Source organism: Bos mutus, chromosome 15 (genome assembly GCF_027580195.1).
Source record: "Bos mutus isolate GX-2022 chromosome 15, NWIPB_WYAK_1.1, whole genome shotgun sequence".
Taxonomy (NCBI): domain Eukaryota; kingdom Metazoa; phylum Chordata; class Mammalia; order Artiodactyla; family Bovidae; genus Bos; species Bos mutus.
The window spans coordinates 11,998,611-12,006,151 of NC_091631.1; positions in this window are offsets into that span (position 1 = coordinate 11,998,611).

Here is a 7,541-nt window from a genome sequence, read left to right on the forward strand (position 1 = left end):
TGACTTGGCTCCATCACATGCTTTGACCAACGAGATGTCAGTGAATGTGGTATGAACAGAAGCTTGAAATGCACTTATGTAGTTTGACTAGCTCACATTACTCTTGTGATCTGTCACAAAAAGAATATGCCTCCAGTAGCTGCTGATTCAAGGAGAATGTGGAGACATTTGGAGTGGACTGGAATACAACGCTGAACCTGGAGCTAAATCCAGGTGAGCTCAGCTGAGTGCATTGGAGCTACAGCCAACTCACAGACTAGTGTGTTGAACCGCAGATCTGTTGATGGTCACAGACATTCTGGGGCACTACACACTGCATTACTGCAGCAATGGATAAGTAATACAGTGGATTCCTAAGATACAATATTGTTAATTTATGATATCTCTTGGGCTCCTATGACTATCATTTTAAATCTTCTAGAATGCTTCTCTTTTTGCAATGTGAGATAAAGGAAGCATTACAGCTCTTCCATATGAGTGCACATGTGTTTTATAATCTGGTGTATTTATTTCTTCAAGGGCAAAAATGGTGGTCTTCTGTCATTTATTCCTTGACATAATATAAGGAGTGGAAGTAGCAATTATATTTTGTAGCAAGATTTGTTATACATTTAAATAGTAATAACCTGCATGACTTATTGGACCTCATAGGCATTGTGTGAACTCTAATATCCTTTACCAATTTCTTTGCTCCTTAAGGTAGCTAAAATGGATTCTACAGTTTATAGCTGAGAATTCTCAGTGGCATTTGCAACCAGGAAGCAATCTCCTTCTCTGTTACCTTCTCTCTCTGTCTTTCCTTTTAAAGATTTTGTGTGAGATGATACAATCATCTTATAATGACACTTTCTAGATGGTTATCATTTTGTCCCAGTTATCAAAGTACTATCTGTAGTAACATGTGCTCCTTCAATAACTACTGTACCATCATGATTTAACATGAGCACCATGATGTATACATACACCTCTTTCTTTTCACTATATTATTTGCATCATGAAAAAATTTTACCACATTTACATGGATCATTCATTCTGTAAGGCAGTGTTTCACAAATATTTCCATTGAGGGATTATTTTAAAAATGTTTCTAGTCCATTGTGACATTTTGCAAAATATAATAAGAATGAATTGCTAGAAAAATAAAACAAAATTTAAAAAAGCAGACATTCATAACAGAAGGTCATTTATTTTTATTACAGATTCAACAGGAATATAATTACATTTCAATGAATATAATGAAAACAAATAGGGTCAAAAACATAATTTTAAAACTGCACACTTTGTTTATTGAAAGTGTGCACATAGGTGAGTAATCTAGAGAACTTCTATGTGTAAATTGGAAAGTTATGCAATACTAACTAAAAATTATGAGTCAAATAGAAAATTTTTATATTGAATGCCTATTCATACACTGAATGAAAACCACATATATTGATATTTAAACTCTGTGATAAATGAACTTGCTTCTTGTTTGTTAACTTATACAGTCTCAGGTGGATCTGGATTATGAGTGAAATTTTTCCTCTGGTAACCCATGATGATAAGTTTATTATTCTGATAGCAGAAGTGAATTCATCAATAAAGAAGACCAAATTTGACCTACAGTAACTTTATTTTCTACAGGTCTGCAGATATGCTGTGGTTCTACTGATTTAAGCTGGGATCAGTTTGCCCTGGTGCCAAATGTGCTTTGGGTTCAGGTCCTCCCCAAAGGCCTTCACGTCCTTCTTGGACTGACAGCTACCTGGAGGGAGGATGTTTATCTTACAGTGCATTGGAGCACAATAGAGCAATGTAATGATGCACAATTAAAGTCTCTATTCAAATTAGAAACACTGACATCCCATTGGTCAAAGTTAGTTCCATGGGCAAATCCAAGATTAATACAGCAAGTGCACTTACTCTAGAGGAAGAATTGTAACACTATATTGAAAATATGTTGATGCCAGAAGAGACTGAGAACAATTACACAATATATCACATCTATTTCCATTAGCATCCATTTACTGAATTCAGTGATAGTACTAAGACATGATTATTGATTAAACTGGCACAAATCAGGGTAAAAGTGTAATGATTCTTGGCCAAAGTCATAGTTGTAGTGGCATGACTTCACATTGTAACCAACCTTCCCCTGGTGTTCCTAGTGATGTTTAATGATAAGCTCCCACATTATGGTTCTATTTTTACACATTATAGATAATATACTACTATGAAATAGCAACTAGAAGGCACAAAAAAGCAAAATGTTGATAGAATTGAGAGAAAGTCAAATAGCAGATGAGAAATAAGCTTGGAGAAATATAACCACTCTCCTCTAAGATAGCCATACAGCCATCACTGGCATCAGAAAAAAATTTATCCTGACCCTCTTCATAAATCTCACAGAGAAAAGTAACATATAATATCACATTATATCTTAAACTACCATATTATTTTAGAACATTTATAAAAATTCATAACCATTTCAAAACCACCATTACCAATGAGCTATAGTAGAACTACTGGTGGGCTTTCTTGGTGGCTCAGAAGAATCTGCCTGCAATGCCAGAGACCTGGGTTCAATCCCTGGGTTGGGAAGATCCCCTGGTGAAAGAAATGGATACTCACTTCAGTATTCTTGCCTGGAGAATTCCATGGACAGGGAGCGTGGTGGGCAACAGTCTATGGGGTCACAAAGAATTGGAAATGACTGAGTGACTAACACTTTCACTGCTTCACAGAACTTCTTCTACATTTTCATTTGTAGTACCTGAAATTTTAATAATAATACAGCAATGCGAATTGCCTGAATTTAATGATTTAAATGGTATTATGATTATATTTTTAAAAATCTCTTTGTAGAAAATATGCAACAATGTATTTGGGTAAGGGGACTTTGTGTCAGCAACTTACTCTCAGTAGATTTAGGGGGAAAAGTTCCTTGAACAGTTTTTGCAAACTCTCCATAAGGTTGGAAATTGTGTCAAATTGTTTTTTTTTTTATTTTTTAAATATAAATTAATTAAATTGTTTTTTAAAAGGCTTCATTAGTAACAAAAATGTAATATGCTGCTACTGCTAAGTTGCTTCAGTCATGTCCAACTCTGTGCAGCCTCACAGAAGGCAGCCCACCAGGCTCCGCCGTTCCTGAGATTCTCCAGGCAAGAACACTGGAGTGGGTTGCCATTTCCTTCTCCGATGCATGAAAGTGAAAAGTGAAAGTGAAGTCGCTCAGTAAGTGTCCGACTCTTCATGACCCCATGGACTACAGCCTACCAGGCTCCTCCGTCCATGGGATTTTTCAGGCAAGAGTACTGGAGTGGGGTGCCATTGCCTTCTCCGAAAAATGTAATATAGTTAGGAATAAATATAGCAAAAGACATTAAGGCTTTTATGTCAAAACAATAGACTTGTATTAAAAATCGTTAAAAAGTAAATAAATGTATATACCATGTTCATTGATATGACTGCAATATTTAAAGATGTCAATTATCCTGAAATTAAGCAATTTATTAAATAGATTCCTATATGATTAGTGATGGAGTTTTCATTGGAACTTGGCAAGTTGATGCAAAACTTTACATGCAAGGGCAAATGGCTGGGAACAGCCAAACTTCTTTATAAAAAAAAAAAAAAACAACAAAAATGTACAAAAAGATGACTTTAGTTGTAAAAAAAAATCAGGAAACTTTTTTTATGATATAAGAAGAGTTATTATAATACTTCAAATAGAAAGTTCAGAAATAGATTTATTCACATATAGAAATTTAGCTTAAAGCATATTTGGCACTTAGTTATTATAACGCTTGGTATATTTGGCACTTAGTTATTATAATGCTTCAAATAGAAAGTTTAGAAATAGATTTATTCACATATAGAAATTTAGCTTAAAGCATATTTGGCACTTAGATCAAGGGGGATAGGATTTTTTAAAATAGTATTATGATAACTGGTCATACAATTAGATTAATATTTGTTACTGGAAAATACTAGTGTCTTTTCAATTCTCTCATTGTTCTGCAAATCATGAGAATGTCCCTTAGTATGGATTATTTTCATTAATTATGCAGGAAGTGTTAAATGTTTTAAATATGAGTTCAGTTCAGTTCAATCACTCAGTCGTGTCTGACTCTTTGTGACCCCATGGACTGCAGCACGCCAGGCTACCCTGTTCATCATCAACCCAGGGAGCCTACTCAAATTCATGTCCATTGAGTCAGTGATGCCATCCAATCATCTCATCCTCTGTCATCCCCTTCTCCTCCCACCTTCAATCTTTTCCCAGCATCAGGGTCTTTTCCAGTCAGTCAGTTCTTAACATTAGGTGGCCAAATTATTAGAGCTTCAGCTTCAGCATCAATCCTTCCGATGAATATTCAGGACTGATTTTGTTTAAGACTGACTGGCTTGATCTCCTTGCAGTCCAAGGGACTCTCAAGAGTCTTCTCCAACATCACAGTTCAAAAGCATCAATTCTTTGGTGCTCAGCTTTCTTTATAGTTCACACAATTCATTCAGTCTAAATAATGTTCTTGAATTAATTCTTTGCTAACTTCTTAAATTGTATTTATTTTTTTCGATTTTCTTGCAAGTACTCATTATTCAGATATTGGTCCTTTTGTATTGATCATCTAGTATTGTTTTATCATCTCCTATCTTAAAGTGATTTTTTAGTATACATAATGGAAGACTTCCATAATATTTTCTTACCCTTATATTGAGTTTCACTTTCTTTTCTATTTTTTAGTTTCAGATGGTGGTTTTATTCTGTAAATATTCCTTTTCATAGCAGGCTGCTTTTTCATATGTGCAATGTGTTCTTTTTGGCAGAAATTAATTATAGATCCTTTTTACAGTTTTATTCTCTCTGTATTGTTTCCATTTATTCCAAAGTCATTTTAGAAATTTGTTTTCTATAAGTTCTGAAAGATATTTTCCTCAAATAGCTAATGGTGTTTGGCTGCTGCATAAAACTAAGAAAGGTATTTCACCAAAGGTGATTGGAAACTCTATGAGTCAATGAGGTCATTTCCCTGGTGGGTTTTACTCTACATGATCTGCCTGGGGTATTTCATTTGGGAATTTTATGTGTATGTTTATGAATATATATGTTTATATACACATATATATATATATATATATTATATTCACATATACATGTTTTTCCCTCTACAAATAATCTTTCATTTTCTGGCTGTAGGGTAAAAATTTCTTTATCATTATTCTCAATCTTTAGTAGAGTGATGATAAGAGTAGTTAGCACATATATATAACTTATTTTTTTGCCAAGCACTAAAAAATGTGCTTTACATATATTCACCCATTTAATGTATACATCAATTTAGTAACTGCATACTTATTTTTTAGATAAAGAAATTGAGACACAAAGAAAGAAACTAAATTCCTTAAGGTTACAGTACTTGTTATATGCAAAGCTTGAATTCCCAGGAGGAAAGAAGTTAAATGAGCTGGTATAAGTAACAGGGAGGCTTCCCAGCTGTCACAGTGCTAAAGAATCTACCTGCCAATGAAGGAAACACAAGAGACACGGGTTCAATCCGTGAGTTGGGAAGATCCTCTGGAGTGAAAGATGGCAGCCCACTCTAATATTCTTGCCTGGAAAATTCCATGGACAGAAGAGCCTGGTGATCTACAGACATGACTGAGCAAGTGATCGCATAAGTAACAGAGTTCTAAGTCCAGTGACAAACCAGCATGCATGTGTGCTAAGCCGCTTCAGTCATGTCTGACTGTGTGGCCCTATGGACTGTAGCCCACCAGGCTCCTCTGTCCATGGGATTCTCCAGGCAAGAATACTGGAGTGGATTGCCATACCTTCTTCCAGGAGATCTCCCTGACCCAGGGATCTCTTACAACTCCTACATTAACAGGAGAGTTCCTTACCACTAGCTCCACTTGGGAAGCCCAACAAACCAAAATGAGTGCCAAAAAAAAAAAAAAAAGAAGAAGAAGAAGAAGAAGAAACTGCCTGTTAGTGATTGCTGATGCTAAAGAAAAGAAAAAAAAATGCTGGGATTTCAACTCAAGAGACTGTACTCCTAAATGCGATGTATCTGGTTTTTTATCTAGGCAAGCATTTGATCCCCGACCCCCTGATTTCTTTTTTGATGAAATTGCCCTTTTCTCTGCCTAGTGTTTCTCCTGTTCAAACTTTACTACTGACACTTTGTATATGATATACCTTCAGTCTTGTTTTAGTGCAGGAAAAGGGTCATTGCCAGTCTGAGTCAGGTGGGTACAGATCAAAGTGTAAGCAGCTTCTTAAATAGATTCTCAGACTACCTCCCTGTATTTAACTTCCTCTAACCCCATTTGCAGAGGTCTGGAGTTTAGCAAATTCTTGCACAATTCTGGATAATGCAATGCAAATCAGGTCACTCTCTGCCTTTCTGTCTGGCTATCTTAAATTTCTACTTTAGCTCGTTTTCTAAATTTGTTACCACTAGCCATCTGTCTTACATTTCCATATTTTTCTTTGCCACTCTAATTGTCCTTCTATGCTATTTCTTTCTTTGAAAAGAAATCACTTTACACTTGTTTCCCTGAGAAATTATGAAGAAACTAGGTTGGTTGTGTTTATGCACTTATGTTTAATAAAAACTCACCCTTTTTTTTTTTTTTTTTGATGCAAATTTACTTGCTAACCACCTCAGATCGAGGAGGTGGACTCCATAGCTGAGAATGATGTATAGGATAAAGAAAATTCCCTTTTATTATTAATCTTTTTCTTGTTTTCCGTTTGTTGAGGAGCATAGCAAATCAGATGCCTGATCCTAGAGATTAGGTGGAAATAACTGTACCACATCAGAGTGTTTCTAGTGTACAGGGTATGCAAACCTTAAATCTACATTTAAGATGCAGGAGATAAGAAAGACACATTCAGGATCTACTTAAAAGAGCAGGAAGCAGAAGCTTTAGGAAGATGAATATTGATGCAACATTTCTGTTTGCCTATTTAAAGTTCCTCCATCTTTAAGCTACTACAGCCTGAAGGCTACACAGATTGTCAGTTTAAAAATCAGACAAAGTAACTACTGCAAAGAGGAAACTATGACAAAATTTAGCTGTGTAAGTGGTCTTTATCCTCTGCTTCACCTGTGGAGTTTTTAAAAATCCCAATTCAAACATTGCCAACAAGCCCAATTAAAGTCTGTATCTCTAGGGGTGGGATCCACGTAACAGTATTTTTCAAGCTCCACAAATGATTTGAATATGCAGCCTTGTGCCTTTGTCTTGTGTATGATTTGAGCAAACCTGGCTCTGACAATGACTATAGTAAAAGCACCTAGTTGTCAATTTCTCTGCAGCTATCCTTGGCTCTTTGGGTATGAGACTAATTCAATTACAGAGCAAAACTGAAGATAATGGATCTTCAAGTGTTTAGCTAGTCCCTCTCATAAGTATTCCTTTCAGAACTCACTCCAAGCATTCCTTTTCTAAGAAGTTATTTTTTGTGTGTGTGTGTGTGTGTGTGTTTGCACTCAATTGTGTCTAACTCTGCAACCCCATGTGTTCTAGCCTGCCAGGATCCTCTGTCC